At 39.4% G+C, this 17,766-nt stretch overlaps 1 long non-coding RNA gene across 1 annotated transcript; it reads right to left on the minus strand.

Moving 5' to 3' along the window:
* Positions 1 to 8,123: 8,123 nt before the first annotated feature.
* LOC104457134 lies at positions 8,124 to 11,544 on the minus strand. The gene is made up of 3 exons (XR_005548456.1): positions 10,912 to 11,544; positions 10,732 to 10,792; positions 8,124 to 8,187 (listed from the first exon to the last, which is right to left on the minus strand). It is a non-coding gene; the product is annotated as an uncharacterized LOC104457134 (long non-coding RNA).
* Between the last annotated feature and the right edge of the window lie 6,222 nt (positions 11,545 to 17,766).

Here is a 17,766-nt window from a genome sequence, read left to right on the forward strand (position 1 = left end):
GATTGGGCCAAATAAGAATTCAGCATTCTTGGCGTTGAGGTCATTTATTTATCTCCACTCCATTAATTCCATTGCATTAATGAGTAGTTGAATAAGGAAAAAAGACAACTGCTCAGGGATGTTCGTTTGTATCTGTCGGCTTATTTTAATTCATGCCTTTTTGCTTTATCTCTGAAATTTGAAAAATTAAAAGAAAAAAAATCTTATTTAAGCTTCCAGAAGTTATGAAATATTCACGTGGGATTTTACATGTCAAAGGTATAATCCGATCAAAGGTAATTTTGCTTCTTGGGCTAGTAATATTTTTAAATTTTGAAGAATAATTGGTTAACTAAATGTCAGGGGGTAACATCCACAACAACAAGCCGACAAATACAACCAAACATCCATTAAAAATTTGTAAAATGTCGAAAAAGTTAAGCTAGAAGTCACGAGAAAGGACCACTAAAGGAAAACATGTTTTGAACTGATTGGCAATGGTTGTTGGCAAAAAAAAAAGGGTCATTGTCACCGGCAACCTAGGGGAGATTGCCGGTGGCTCCCGCCCCTCACTTCGAAAATTGGGAAGCATTTTGGGAAGCATTTTGGAAAAATTGACATCTATTTAACCCAATCAGATCACATGTCAAGAGACAACCGAAAGTCTGAAGTGTCTCGTGCCATGAGACCGGAGGCTACAAACACTTCAGTATTTTTATTGTAGTACTTTTGCCGTAGCACATGTTACAATTACTTATAAATAATTGTCTCTTCCTATTCAAAGAAACACCGCTCGTTGGCTTATCTCATCTCTCTACAATCGCTTCTCTCTTGAGATCCCTTCCATCTTCCTGAAACCTTCTCTTTCTTCCAACCTTCTCATCTCCAACCTTTGTGCACCTAAACCTCGTACCTAAGGCCTTTAGTATTCCACATTACAAAAACACACACTTTAATGAAAAACTTGTCCCTTATCCTTCTAAATTTGAATTTTCAATATGACATTCCTCATTCCCAAACTAGTTGTCACTAGTCAGCCTTCGGCTGATGAGGTTGCGAATGTCCTAGGTGAGGCCATCGAGGCCGTGTGTGACGGCCTCTGTGACCCTTGTCTAGATCTAGCAAGGGCCTTCGCGTCCTTGCCCGTGGAATGAGAAATAAAGAATAAAAAAATTCAATAAAATAGCAAAAAATCATTCTTCATAAAAAAAATATTAAAATTATCCACATCAATATCGATCATACCACATAAAACGATTGGTATATTTATGTTAGTGATTTTCGATAAAAAAAAAAGGCCAAAATGGCTCAATTGGTAAATTGCAAAAAAGATTTATAACTAAATTGATTAAATTTAAAAATTTAAGACTGAATTTACATAATTATAATAAAATTATCATTTTTTAGTGATTTTCCCAAAGATAATTACGCAACTTAGGATTCATCTCTGAGTTTTAAATCACTAGAAGTTGCTCTAGCATCTCCCGCTCCAATCCAATGGATCTAGCCAATTATAATAACTCAATGCATCTGAAGTTTGAAAGGTTTGATTCCATTCATTTATTTTTCTGTCGGTGGTTTAATTAACTATCTAGAATTAAGATCAATCGCTTTTAAGCGACGCCGTCATGTTTGACTAATTCGTCGATCGAGCAGATCTTGACTTGGGCTTTTATTGTAGAACTGAAACCTTCGAAAATAGAGAGTTGACTAGGCCTGATTTTTCTCCCTCATAACACGCAGAAATGCCACGGCATGCGTTTTATATATTCATTTTGGGAAATAAAAATAAAAATAAAAGACGATGAGAAAGTAGTGCGAATGTATTATTTTATCAAAATAGAAGCTCCTCGATCCTTTAAGACACCAGATTCGAGCGTGGGTCCATTAAAACGAAAGCCAGCCGCCATGAGGGATCATAGATTCGGGCACATCGACCTAACCTATGACAGCGATGCAAGGATTATTCAAAGGAACTTTGATTTTTTATTTAATTATCAAAAGCGGGTCCTTTTGCGCGAAATCTATGATGAATTGGAAAATTTCGATCGAGTGACCTAATTCTTTGTGAATTGTGGATTAGGTCGAAAAGGAAACTTTTGGAGAAATTTCTTCCGAAGGTGCGGTCCATCTGCCCTGTCCATTTTCCTTTATTGTATAGTAAGAGTATATTAGCAACAGTTTTCAATATAAGTATTTCTTTAGTAGTGAATGGAACTTTTCTTGCCACTCGAGCGAAAACATTGGTGGTACCATCTGGATTTCCTCTCGAATGTCATTTCATAAGAAACAATGCTTTCAACGTGCTTTCGAAAGTTTGAACAGTAATACTATTGCAAGGGAAGAATATCGACGCTTTTTATATGTAGTATAAATTATGTGTTACTCTAAGTCAAATGATTTTACTCAATAACCTCTAAAGACAATCATGAACCTTGCTAGGTATTGTGAAGTATATACCTTATAAGAATTCGATAGACGACGACATGTGTTCTTTTAAAAATTACATCAAATACCAAGTAGTCAGGAAAAGACGAGAGTCCTAGTCGTTCCCTGCCATCCCTTCATTAAAATGTCTATTTCACTATTATTGGTGAAAAAGTAGTATTATAGTCTATTCGCGGGGATAATAGACATAATTTGCATGGATATACTAAGCCCTAATCCGGATACTTAGGAGTCAAATCACGTCTAGTTTTTAGATCGTTTGCCAAAGTCTTTGGGCTTATAACATGTCCAAGCTAGAAAGATTGGACTCGGAACCGGCGGACTCAACAAATCCGAAAGGCCACTGGGCTCGACATGGCCTCAGCGAATTACCATTTTCCATCTCAAATGTTCAAGCCAGGATCGGTAACACGAACGTTTCATTTCCCTTGGGAAACAGAGACATGACCCAACCCAACGAGCTAGGCCTTTCGGTTCGAGTCCGGTTGGGCCGAATCTCGCGGATTATGATGTTGCCACTTTTTTTTTTTTTTTTAAAGGTAAACTTTACGAGGTAAACATGTTTAAGCTTTCTCCCTAACTATAATTATCTTTTTTATCATCCATTTAATCATACTCTGCATCCCGAATCTTAAATTCTGCACTTTGCACCCTCTTGTGTTTAAATGAAGCGAGTCTAGACATGTCTAACATAACTAGAGGTGTTAAATGGGTAGAAAACCCATTTATCGACCCATTTATGCTTAAATGGGTCGTTAATGGGTCAGCCTTTTTTTCCCAAGACACCCACGTGGGTTTTAAAAATAAAAGGACTGGGTCTTAAATGGGTCTACTGTATACCCATTTAAGACTCATTTATCAACCCATCAAAATAAACCCAATAACCCATGAAGGCCACGCCCACGATTGACGATTCTACGACCCCCTCTTCGCTTCGATTCGCCACCACCTCCATTGCCTCGTCGCCGCTTGCCGCCGCCCATCGTCGCCTTGTCGCCGCCCATCTCTAGTGGCCGAGGTTTTCCGACAACTCAATCGTCGCAGTGTCACCACCAGCGGTAGGGTTCGGGTCGGCGAGGATGGAGGAGGGTCGCTTGTGCTAGTCAGCAGCGGGTGTTCCAAGAAGGAGGGAGGGAGTCGAGGGACTACTTCCAGCAACAGCCGTATGGAATTTGTCCATTCAATCAATCGGGAATTTTAGCGCCACGATCAGTCTCGCGGATCAGCTGGACTAGGGCGTTCCTCTCGATTTCGCGAAGCACGTCAATCGACATCTTCATTCGAGATCGACTATAAAGGAAAACCCAAAGCATAATTGGGTTTTTGTTGCTGAGTCATGCAGGTCCGCAATTGTAATGCTTCCTAGGTTTCTGTCTCTGCTCTGTGATGTGGGTTGTGAGGACTTCTTGAAGATGAGAAGTGGGATCAGTACCCTTTCTTGAGCTTCCAAGGGGATGAGTTTTGTTTTCTTTAATTTCGCTTGGTTTGAGGATTCTTGACTTTACTTACCCCTTTCTCCTCGTTGCTGTCTGTGTTGAGTTGCCTTTTTTAGTTGTGGCTTGAGGCTTATTATGTCAAAATAAGCGACGACATGTTTGATCGATCACTGGTTGCTTAGTGTTGTCAATTCATTTGCAGAAGTGGTGAATTTGCTCGAGTCGATTCGACGGTGGAAGTGGTTTGTTCTGTGCTGGGTTGATGTGTGTTTTTTCTGCTGTGAATTTGGAAGGGTGCTTGAATTGCATTGTTAGAGCAGATTGTCTTTTCGTGTTAATGGTTTCGTTGGTCTCATGGTGTTGCTAATGCCCATTTATAGTTTGTTATTGTCAATCCTGTTCCATGTGGATGATTTGTCCTGGACCTTTTTATTTGAGAGTTAGGTTTGAACATTTGGTTTTCTGATGCTGACTTGTAAGTTACATTGGTTGTGAGTCCACCATGTTAAGACACCTCGTGTATTGAGGCAAATCAGTTGTTGCTAGTAAGATGTAGCGTTACCTATGTGCTGCTCCTACCATTGACAGCCATGTTTCTTTCTTTTTGCATTTTCGTTGGCTGATTGGTGGGCTTTTCTGTTTTGTAGATACTGAGCAAACAGAGCCGTATGGATGAAGAAATTTACAATCAGCTGGTTTGGAAGGCTGAAGAAGAAGGGTATGACGTGAGCAAGCTCCACAAGACTCCACATAGCGACAGTCCACCGGAAGAAGAAGGACCCAAGGACACCAAAGGCGTTTGGTGGATCAAGTCCATTCTAGGAAGATAGGGGGAACTCGATTTCACAGCCAGCTTGATGAAGATGATGCAGCAGAGGCTTCATGGAGTTCTGAGTACATATGAGTTTTCATAGATAATCAGCATATGATGTACCCCTATTTTAAGTCATATTGAAATCTTTTAGTCTTGAGACTACCATGAGTTCGTTTTGTTTGATGTATATTTTGCTTCTTTGTGTGCAGATATTGTATCAGTGATGAGAGATTGGCAATGAATAGGAGTTGTTCAATTATGAGATCCTTCTGGGATTCCTTTCCGCTTGACGGAGTGTGGGTCAGTGGCAAATTTCAATACTTGTGACCTCTTAAAATCAGTCTAGGCATAAAGGTGGCACCTGTAGAGAATGTTGCATCAAAGTTATTTGTTCAATGCTCTCGTCAAAAGGGGCTCATGAAGATCTATAGACACTTGCTCAACTATCAAAGTACTGCACTAATATTCCTTAAATTCTTACATCCATGGAGACACATTCCATCTATAAAAAAAAAATTTCTTTAGAAAAATCAGTTACTTGGCCAATTGGAAAAATGATACTAGAGGAGGATAGATTGGTTTCACTTTTTACGTTGGAACCCTTGTGAGAATACTTACATAATTTGCTCGATCATATTGCAGAAAATATATATATATATCCCTCTAGAGCTCGAGGCTCGCTTGTGGCCAATTGCTAGCCGTTGTCGTGGCCCGGCGGCCGGCCAAAGAAGAAGAAGAAAAAGAAAAAGAAAAAGAAAAGAAAAGTTATATTTTAAAAATAAAAATAATTAAAATTCGATTTTTAAAATAAATAAGTTTTTAAAAATTATAAAAATTGTCCATTAAATTTGTATTGTATAAAATTATTTTAGTAATACCATTTTTTTAAATATATATATATATATATATATCTAATATCTATATATATAATAAATTAAGTTTAGTTAAATGGGTCGAGTATGGGTTGGGTATGGATCGGGTCGGGTATGGGTCAAAATTTTTGCATTGCAATAAACGGATTAAATGGGTTGATTTGGGTCGCACCATTTATGACTCGACCCAAACCCGACCCGATCCACCCGTTTAATGGGTCTAAACATAACAAATATATCATCCATCATGCCCGATTAAATATTAGGGTGAGGCCACTGAGTTGCATCCATTTATATAAGCAGGTTAATACCGACCTGCTTACCCAATTCTCTCTACGCTGGTAGAGCTGCCTCTCCCATGGAATTCCTCTCTACACCCTTTGGGTAGTAGAATTTCCAAACCCTAAACCCAAGAAACCCAGAATCCATTCGTTCCATAATGGCGAATCCACCCCCAACAAACCCCCAGAACATAACTACCCATAACCCATAAAATCCGAAAACCCTCAAAACAAACCCTAAAACATAGAAACCCTTCCAATCGATAGCCATTGACGTTTTCTCTCTTCCTCTTACTAAAATCGCAACTGTGGCTTTGAAAGGAAGAATGGAGTGGTTTGCTTCTTCAAAGGAACTGAGCCCCCACTCATCCCCCAGCTAGAGCTCTCTTCAATCGCACACCGGAACATATCCAAATCAAGTACGACGTCCTTATGAGCTGAGTCTGTAAAAGAAAGGTTGAAAATGGAGAGTGATGAGGAAAACCATATTCGTGTAGCAGCTTTGTGTAGGAGTCTGGGGCATCTCTGGTTAGAAAACGATGTGGTAGCTGTAAGGGAGGAAGCCCCAACAGATAAAATTATCGAATGCCAACATGCTCTATTCGGTAAGTTACTATCGAAGCCAAATGTAAACTTTCAAGCATTTTGTAATACGATGAAGAAGGCCTGGAAAGTAGAAGCAGTTGAAATCTTCCAAAAAGAACCGGGTTTTTCTCCATTGTCTTTGAATAAAAAATTGACAAAGATCGGGTTCTAAAATCTGGTCTCTAGTCATTCGCAAGCAATCTACTGGTTTTGAAGCAATGTTTACCTGATATTCCCGAACACTGCTATGACTTTTCTCGATATGATTTTTGGGTCCACATTGCCGGCATGCCTCCTGGTTGGGTTCTAGAAGAGGTATATACTGAGGTAGCTAGAAAAGTGGGGAAAGTGAAGGAAATTCAGTTAGAAAAAAGAAGAAATTAGAATTATAAAACAAGGAAAGCAAGAGTTGAACTTGAACTTTCAGCTCCTCTTAAAACAGGGGCTCTTGTGAAAATTGGTGAGAAAAAGTTATGGGTGGAGTTTAATTATGAACGCCTTTCCCATTACTGTGAAAAACTAGGGCACTACGCCTCTAATTGCGAAGAAATACCCTATGAAAAAACGGAATGGGCAGCAAATAGACTAGGGAAATATGGGCTGTGGCTTAAGTCAGAGGTAAGGACAGGAGCCCTCACTGGGAGGCCTTCTATGGAACAATCATAACTACTTTAGAGGAAGAGGACTATGTACCTGAAACTCCCATCCAGTCTAACCTTGAGATTGTGGGTTGTAATGGACTAGATCCAGGATCTAATCGAAGCAAAAAAAGAGCAAGAAATCTATCATCCAATGAAAACAGAGCAGGAGATGTGAGGGAAACAGCAGTTAGAAAAGCAGCAGGGAAACAACCATTGTACTCATTAGACTTGTCTGATGCAGGGCAGACAGAAACAAGAGGCATTCACAGAAAGGGGCCAAAGCTAATAAGAGCAAAAAAAACAGAAGAAGAGTGAGGATTCAAGTCTGTTATTGATAGAAGATATGGAATTACTAGAGACACCTATCCAGCTAGTGAAAGAGGGGAATGATTGGGCTCTAGTGGCTAACCCTAATAAGCCACCGGCGACATCATGAGGATTGTGAGCTGGAACTATCAGGGGTTGGGCAACCCCTTGACGTTCCAAGAGCTTCGAGCCTTAGTGGCTCTTGAAAAGCCCAATGTGGTTTTCTTAATGGAAACCAAGAACAAGGATATCATGGTGGAAAGGATAAGGAGGAGACTTAACTATCAGCAGTCTTTTTTTATACATTCTACAGGAATAGCCGAGGGATTAGCACTCATGTGGAATGAAGAGATTCAATTGAAAGTGAAGTGTAGCTCAAACTATGTAATAGATACAGAATGTGAAGACCCAATCAATGGCAAACAAATGAGAATTACCTTCCTCCACACACCAACAAACTACCAGGCAAGAACTCAGTTATGGCAACAATTACGGGGTTTTCACATATCAAACAGTCTACTGTGGCTTTGTATGGGAGATTTTAATGATACTCTATATAATTGGGAGAAGGAAGGTAAAAGGGAGATGGACTATTATCGAATTGCAGCCTTTCGGGATATGTTAAATGAATGTTCACTGATGGATATTGATAGTAAAGGCTGTAAGTTTACGTGAACTAACAATAGAGAAGGGGAGGAGTTGGTCAAAAAGCGGTTAGACAGAGCAGTATGTAATATGGAATGGCGGGTTACCTATCCAAATGCTGAAGTTTTGGCATTACTAGCGGTGGGGTCGGATCACAGCCCCCTTCTTCTCTCCTTGTATCTTGTTCATGGCAAAAGGAAAAGAGAATTCAGATTTAAAGCTTACTGGTTAGATGAAAAAGAATGTCGAGATGTTGTTATGGATACTTGGGCTGGAACATTCCAAGATCAAAAAAGTTTGACACAGAAAATCTAGCAAGTAACAGAGGGACTAGCTAAATGGAACAAACAGAAATTTTCCAACGCATTATGTCAAATTAAAGCACTCAAGAAGCACCTAATGGAAGTAACAAACAGCAACCCCAGAGAAACCAGCAAAGCGGAAATCCAGATGTTAAAGGTAAACATTGATCAACTATGGAGGCAGGAAGAGATGTACTGGGGATTAAGGTCCCGAATCAACTGGCTTCAATGGGGAGATAAAAATACGAAATACTTCCATGCCACAACAATTCAGAGGAGGCAACGAAACAAAATTACAATGCTGAAGGTTGATGAACAGAACTGGAGTCAGGACTCTACTGTGCTTAAACAACACATTAAGGACTACTATCGGACTCTATATGATTCGGTGGGATCAAGGAATCTCCAGCCTATATTAAATCAATGCCCAACAGTCGTCACAACGGAGATGAATGAAGATTTGATGGCTGATATATCTGATGAGGAGGTTAAAGAGGCTGTTTTCCAGCTAAGTTCCCTAAAGGCTCCAAGACTAGACGATCTAAATGGGCAATTCTACCAGCACTTCTGGGAGGATATTAAAATGGATGTCGTGCTTATAGTCCAAGAATTTTTTCAGTCAGGTAATCTTGATTCCATTCTCAACAAGACATACATTGCTCTAATACCAAAGGTTAAAAATCCAGAGAATATAAACCAGTTCAGACCCATCAGCTTATGCAACTTCAGCTATAAAATCATATCGAAAGGAATGACAAATAGATTGAAACGATGGCTTCCACAAATCATTTCACATGAACAAAGTGCTTTTGTTCAAGGTAGACAAATTCAGGATAATATCCTAATTGTTCAAGAAGTGTTGCATCAAATGAGAATCAAGAAGAGGAAAAAGAAATTTCGGGCGATATTGAAGCTGGACATGCAAAAAGCATACGGCAGAGTGGAATGGGACTTTCTTCAGTCCAGCATGCTAAAGATGGGTTTTTCTAACCAGTGGGTTCATTTGATTATGCAATGCATGTCAACATTTTCTTTCAATGTGAAAGTTAATGGAGAGCCAACAGAATATTTTATTCCTACACATGGAATTAGACAAGGCGACCCCCTATCCCCCTACTTATTCATATTGACAGCCAATGTACTCTCATGGATGCTACACAAAGCCTTGGAAGACGGATGTATTAAAAGAATCAAACTAAACAGGTATTGTCCTACACTATCTCACCTCCTTTTTGTAGATGATGCTATCTTTTTTATGGATGAGACTGTTAGAGAATGTCAAAGTTTGGTGGCTGTCCTAAATCAATATTGCTATGCGATGAGGCAAGCAATTAATCGGAATAAATCAGGTATGTTTTTCAGTAATAGCTGTCCACAGGAGTTGAAAATGAATATGACCCAAGAAATGAGAGTTCCAAACGTTGACAAAGTAGGAAAATACCTTGGCATACCGTCAGATTGGGGACAAACAAAAAAAGACATGTTTGCATGGATCTTGGTAAGAGTAGACATGAAGCTAGCGGGATGGAAAGAAAAATATCTATCTAAAGTTGGGAAAGAAATTTTGATCAAAACTGTTGTGCAAGCATTGCCACAATATGCAATGGCAATATTCAAGATACCTGTATCGGTTTGTCGAGCAATTGAAAAAAGAATTGCAGCATTCTGGTGGAGGCAAAATGAAGCCAAGAACAGCACGCACTGGAGGAAATGGGAGGTTCTAAAGTCTAGGAAAGATAGGGGAGGTTTAGGTTTTAAAGATTTAATCACTTTTAATAAAGCTTTGTTGGGAAAACAGGCGTAGCGGTTATCCCAATCACCTTTTGCTTTATGGAGCCAAATCCTGAAAGGCATATACTTTCCTAATGGAGATTTATGGAGAGCAAACAGAGGTCAAAGACCATCTTGGGGATGGCAGAGTATCCTAATGGGACGTGAAGTCATTGCACCAGACCTAAGATGGATTGTGGGAGACGGGAAATCCATTAATATTCGTCAAGATCATTGGCTATCACAAGGAGTAATAGGAGGCCCAGAAAACAGAGAAGATCCTACAACAATGGCTGAATTAATTGATGAGAAAAGGAAGGAATGGAAAGAAACAATGTTAAACCGGATGTTTGAAAGAAAAATCGTAAATGAAATCCTATCTATCCCTATCACTATGCAGCCAAAGGAAGACAAGTTGATTTGGACAAGCAACAAAAATGGGACTTATATCGTTAAAAGTGGTTATAACAGCATGCACAACAAGTCCCTACAACAGGACAACAACAGAGCATTATCCTCGTACTAAGCCTCCCCGTGCCCTATGGACTAGGCTATGGAAATTATCAATCCCCCGAACTGAAAATATTTCTATGGAGCCTATGCTAGGATGCAATACCAACAAAAGAAAAACTCTACCAGAGGAAGATTTTACCTGACCCGCTATACCCCTTATATTCTAAACATCCTGAGATAGTCGAGCACTTCTTTTTTCACTGCAAAACAGCACACAAAATATGGTCAAATCATCGACTTAATCTCAGCCACAGTACAAGCACGGCTACCAGAATGGACAAACGGTTGGCGGAATTTTTAGAGGCAAAAATACACTCACTTGATGAAGAAATAGTCGCGGAGATGCTTTGGCAGATCTGGAAAAACAGGAACAACGTTGTTTTTCGGAACAGGAAGGCGCAACCGGAGGCTCTAATTGAAAGTGCCCTAGCACAAAATCAGAATTATCAGCGTTGGAATCCGCGCAAACACAAAGAAATGAGAGATATGGCGACATCACTTGTGAAATGGAAAGCGCCAGACGACCCAGATCTGAAATTGAACGTGGACAGCTCGTGGGTGGAAGGAGATGAGCAAAGCTCGATTGCGGGCATCCTTTGACACTCCAGAGGCATTATTGTAGATGGATTCGCCAAAAAAACTCACACGTCTTCGTCCTTACAGGCGGAAACCCTAGCCCTGCTTCACAGGCTGCTCCTGCTGAAACAGAGAGAAGAACTTCACGCGAACACAACACACGAACTGAACTGGAGTGTACTTTGTGAAAGTGATTGTCGCACGTTGGTTGACTCCGTGCTGGGCCGTGAAGAAGCGCCATGGGCCGTGAAGGAACAAGTACAGGTATGCAAATAACTTTTGGCCCAACTGACCAAATCAAATCTCGCATTTTGTCCGAGAGAGGCTAACCATGCCGTTGATTGGGTAGCAAAGGCAAAACGCCTTGATTTTCTTCCTTCCAAGTGGCAGTGTGAACCCCCCACCCCCTTTGGACTATATTATGTTTTGACTCCAGCTTATCTTTTCCATGTAAAGATCATCGTTTTCAATGAATGAAAGCAGCTAATTATCGACCAAAAAAAAAAAAAAAAAAGCTCATGTCGAGTTGAGTCACTGCAACATGCGTGTGCAAACTTTACCCAACGATTTGCTTTTTGATGATTTTCTGGATCTATATATACATATTCTAAGTTTCACCTAGCAATTTGCTTTTAATGGGCATTTTAGCAAATCTCTAAGTCTTGTGCATATATGTGTATGTATATTTTATTTTAATTCTATATTTGCAACAATGTAGATGAGAAAGTCATATTGCACGATAAAAGTTTTATTTTATGATTGCACGTATTTTGACAATAAAAATTTTAAAATATTTCTTTGGTGCGTGTATATACATATGTAATTTTGAAATGTGTATGTAAATCTAAGGCTTTCCAACATCCGTGTTATAAAAAAATAAAAGGAAAAGAAATTACAAAGTCAAAATTAAGGGGAGAAAAGCACTAAAAGTGCTATAAGTTGTGTATGACACTCTATCTACTGACAATTTTTTTTTTCAGATCACTTAAGTGCCACTTTTAAAAAAAAAAGTGATCACTTAAGTATTAACTCCATTCTAAATTACTGGAAATTCGATGTAATGATATTTTATTAATTTTTTAATTTTACGTGACTCACTAGCGTACCTAATTAGCATATAACCTCTAAACAACGTCATATAGTTGGTTAAAAAATGATCATTTCAATGCCGATTGTTGTAAAAAAAATGATCACTTATGTGCTAATTGTTATTGAAAAGTGACTACTTCAATGCTAATTTTAATAATAAAAAAAAAGTGGTCACTTCAGTACAAAAAAATGCCATTTCAAATAAATTTTTTAATTATAAACGCAATATAATTTGTTTAATCGGAATTTCTTACTTGAGGCACTTAAGTAATTGTTTTTATGATTTTGACATTTAAGTGAACTAGCCAAAAACTTTTGGTACTAAAGTGAGCACCGCATACAACTTATAGTACTTTTAGTGTCATTCTCTCTAAAATTAAGTGTTTACAATGTTATGTTGTTTGTATTTCAATGAAAATTTCACATGTAGATCATTGCATATGTTTTGGTGAATTTCACTTATACATGTACGTCAACTGCATTTGATAACTACTTTCCCAATGATCTTTGGAGGGCTAAAGGCCTTTAAGCCAAATATTTAGTGTTTGACAATTTTTTTTTTTTTTACTTGCCTTTACCAAAGGCAAGTCTTCCCAATGCTGAAAGCCCAAGGCAGGTTAGGGGTTGACTTGGGCTTTTTTGGCATGCTGCCTTGGGGGTAAATAAAAAAAAATTCCGAAATTGTCCTTGTTAATTTTTTATCTTTCCAACTTTACCCCGATGATTGTTCATCATGTTCATCTTCTTCTCTTCTCTCTATTGAATACGACCATCATCTATGCGTGGTCGCCGGCAAAGTGTAGATGGTTCGATGAAGGGCAAGCAATGCGGCGAAGGACAGGTGGTTCGGCTAGGGTCCCATGACCCTTCAATGAGGGTTGTTGTGTGGAGGACGTCGACAACCCAAATTGTGTGCAAATTTGGTCACATGGATCTAGGTTGCAGCGACTAGATCGCGGGTGCCGGCAATCTTCGTGGCGCGGTGGGTCGCACGACGGCACGGCGACCCAGATCGTGAGATTTGAGTCGTCGCGACCCTCGCTGCGCCATGTCCTCCACACGGTGACCCTAGTTGAATGTTGCCCTTTGCCGCACCGCCTCCCCCTTGCTGGACCGCCTATCCTTCGCTGGCAACTGTTAGCTCTAGGCCGGCGGTAACCGGCGAAACCTTTGGTCGACGGTAATCGGCGAATCCCTTAGCCGGGCAATTCTCATTTTTTTAATAATAAAAGTTTTTTGTAAATTTAATTTACCAAAATATTATTTTGTTTAAAGATACTTCATAATAAAGTTTCAGAAATATGATTTTTTTTTGGTCGGTTCAGAAATACGGTTTACCAAACACAATTTGCATTTTGAAAAACTCATTTAACTCAAAGATCTTCATATTTTTTTTAAAAAAAATTTCAAAAGTATTGCCAAACGCACCAATCGACCATGGAGCCGACGAGAGCTCTCGAGTTACCATTGTCAGTGATTGCTTGAATCTCTCTCTTTTTCTCTCTCCACGTGCGACTGTACCCCCATCCACATGTTTCAATCTTTGTATTGCCAAGGCGGATACCACGCCTCGACAAAGGTGACCACCAGTTGTAAAGACAGTCACAGTGGTTTAAAGGACTCCAGATGTACGGCCTTTTCACTTTATTCAAGCAATTTAGTTGCACTTCTGCATCTACTATCCACTTTTGACCTAGGGTCATCAATGACATCAGTAGTTTCTAACCTAACGAAGGACAGATTAGAAGCTACCCAAATTTTTTTTTATCTAATCTAATCATACTCCATCCTACTCAACAATTTTACCCAGGTGACCGAGGCCGTCCAAGATTAAGACGGCACATCTTAATTCAGCACACTTCCACGCCACGATTTGGATTGGAGTAACCATTTGACGCCGAATCCACAAAAACTGGAAATCCCATTTGAGTTTTCTCCACGACTATAGTAACCATTCAATGCGGGCCGTTGGGGTAGTTGAGGTTCTCCTCGGTCCTGTCGATGGCCATTGAGCTCCTTTCGATTTCAATTAGGACAAAAAACTAGGGAAGAGAGGACGATTGGTTGGCCAAACCGAGCACGAGGAAGTGATGGGGCGTGACGCGAGGCTGAGGATGTAATTATGTCAAATTTATGGTTGCACCGCCTAACCAATTCCCAACGCCACCGCACGCGTGTGCCTAACGACAGGAATCCACGACGTCGACTTTGGACAGATTTCGTGCCAAGGAAAGAGGTTGTCTCACGCTTGTGATGAAGGCGATAAGAAAGCTCATTAGGAAGAGCCCAAAAAAGTTGGTTTTCGGGTCATTGCGATGCGCGATTAGATGAATAAGCGAATAGCTTTCCTGTAATCTAATCTCGAGAGTGGATCTATTGAGAATTCTTATGAAAGATACAACTTTGCAGGACAGACATGACGCATCGACATGAGATACGATGTCGACGTAGGTATCTTTGACAGTGGTTATCTTGCATTGTTGCCGGAAGAAACCAAAGAAAGAAATTGAAAAATTATCTAAAAAATCATAAATTATTTTTGTCATTTTACTCCTAAATTTTTTAATTATAACAATTGAGTCCACCTGATTCATTTTAGTTGAAAATCTTTAATGTGGCTATCGTGTATCTTACGTGGCGTTCTTTAGTCTTAACACGAATAATTTTTAATGATATATATTTTTATATCTGATTCTTTATCTTATTTTTATTTTTTTGCCTTCCTTCTTCCTCTAGCTATTGACGACTAGCTAGAGGAAAAAGCAAAAAAATAAAAATTATAAAAAAATTGGAATTATTATATAATTGTTAAAATTTATCAACGCCAACACCGACCATATCACGTAAAATAGTCGATATTGTTAGCAATTTTTAATAAAAATGGATGAACTCAATTGATAAAGCATGAAAATATTTATGATTAGATTGACATGATTAAGAGATTTATCAAAAGCTCAAGTTTACTACTTTTTATGCAATTTTTTAGATATAAATCATATCAATTATTAAATCAATCCATGGTTTTTAAAACACGACACGTCAACAGAAAAGTGATCCCTACTTTTACTCTGATGAGCAAATACTGATGTAACTTGTATTTCTTTCGTGTGAAACAAGAACCAACCACATCATCTCGCGTCGGATGATGTCTAATCTCAGAATATTCAACGAATCCATGATGTGGATCGGGTGATTATGTCAAAAGTCTTGTTTCGATAAAAAAAAAAAGATGTAGCGGCGAAGATGTCTAACGTCTCTTCGGTGGTATACTCGCGAGCGACGGAGCATCGACGGCCCTTGCCTTCGGCAAAATCGTTGACTATATAAGGACCTCTATCGAAACAGGGCGCCACGAACGCCGGTTATGGTGCGAAGAATCATACAATTTTGAGGTCGGTACGAGACCACTTACGGTAGCAAGTGCGCAGAGCCCATACCATTCTCGCACCGAATTAAGTTTGCCCTCCCTTGATCCGATCAAAAGCAAATCATTTATGCCAAGTTTGAAAGTTTGTGTGGAGCCATTTGTTCGTGATTGGAAAAATTATCCATTTTTTTTTTAAATTTACTGTATTTTTGTCAATTTAGTAATAAATTTTTCAATTTTTCCAATTAAATTATAAATTTTTCATATTTTGTTAATTAAATCCATTCGGCTAATTTTAGCTGTAATTTGCCCATGTAAATATCAACCGTGGATAATTTTTAATAATGTATTAATATTTTTCATTTTTTTTAATTTTTCTTCTTATTCCTTTTTCCTTTCTTTTTTTTTTTTTTTTTTTTTAGTTGTGGCTAATGAGACCTTGCCAGCCTCATATAGACTTGGGAGAGGCCATTGCAACTGTGGCCGCAAGCAATGTCACCTTAACCCTCCCCGCAGTTTCGGCAAGTTTCAACGACCCTTGTTCGATTGGATTGAGTCAATTAACAAGGTAAAGAATTCATTTGATAATGAAAAAAGGAAAAAAAACCTTTTGCCCAAAGCCTCACATTTATCCCAAACTTTTTTGTGACGCGTGAAAATAAAAAAAGGAATTTATCCCTATTTTTTTTGAAAGGAGAAGAAGATGGGAGAATAAAAATTTTGGTCTTTTCATTTAAAAAAAATATTAAAATATCATTATAAATTGTTCATATTAGATTTGGCGAGTGCCGTCCCGCCGTCGCCGTTGCCCTCGCTGATTGACTTAATTAGCGAGGCCTCCTCGCCCGGACGCCGACTTCCCTCCGGGCTCCGCCATGGTGCGGAGGAAATGCGATAAAATGTATAGAATAAATGTCAATTAATAATTTTAAAATAAAAAAATTAGAATGTTACTGGCAAAAATGCAACACTTTTGGGGACAATTCTCCGGCCACGATTTGACCTGGCCAGTTATGTCGTGTACGAAGCGAGCCAGAAGTCGGACTTATCGCGGCGATTAAATTCTCGAAACCGCCCTTTAAAATTGGTGGAGCCGGCGGTATAAATGGGGCTGGTGACACAAAAAAAAAAATTATGGAATTTGCGAATTTCCATTTTTCTTTTAGGCACCGGGGGGGAACAAACTTTCAAGGATTGGGCGAGCGGGGGAGTTGCATCGCAGAGGACCGCGAGCTTCAAATGCCAGCAGCGAGGCATTGAAGTGAATTTGCACCGGTGTCGCTCGCGACGGAGACACGCAGCCAGTGATTTGCGCGCTTGCGGGTCCCCTGACCGGCCGGCATTTAATTAAAAAGGAGCATCGCACGCGCCGTGGCCGACCTCCCCTCGAGCCTAGAAGAATCCCCTCCTCTCTTCCATCTAGAATGCTTTACCTAATCCCTTTGTGTGGTTTGAGAAATAGAAGAACAATGTAGATAAAGAAATTGCGATCATCAAGCGTCGCCTCACGAATTTTTCGAGTCAGTCCACAGCCTAAAATGTCAACTTCCCAGTAATCATATCTTTAGGTATGTCGTGAAACCTGTCTCGTTTTTATTGGTGTGATGTATGCGTCGGTATTGTATTTGTCCGATTCATGTGAACTCAATATTACGTAAACATTTAAATCTTTGTACGAGATGGCTCGTTATTTTTAACAAATGGGATAGCCACGTCGATGGCGATAAAGAGAAAATAGGACATTAAATCACGAGTTCTTTGATAGTCTCGAGATTAAAAAATTAAAAAAACAAAACTTTTACACAAGTCATAGTTGGGTCTCGTTTTTGCTGCTAATTCGGCGGACCCATGAAGTCGTCCCCACAAGAGATTTGGGGCTAAAGCCACCAAGGAATGGCGTTCCTCACATTTAACTAGGGCAGCCGACTAGTGCTCAAAAAAGGATCTCGCTTCAATCACGGCTCCAGAAGATTCATGTTCAATCTTAGCAAAGATAATTATATGGTTCTGTCCCCTATAACGACAAATAATTCCAACGATTGAAAAGCCTGATTTTTTTTTAGTTTCGCTGCCAGTCGTGCGAATTCGATCCATCGTGTAGATGCCAACAAGCTCTTTGTAATTTACTTTTTCTGACCTCAA

The sequence above is a fragment of the Eucalyptus grandis genome, chromosome 1, assembly GCF_016545825.1.
Source record: "Eucalyptus grandis isolate ANBG69807.140 chromosome 1, ASM1654582v1, whole genome shotgun sequence".
In the NCBI taxonomy this organism is placed as follows: domain Eukaryota; kingdom Viridiplantae; phylum Streptophyta; class Magnoliopsida; order Myrtales; family Myrtaceae; genus Eucalyptus; species Eucalyptus grandis.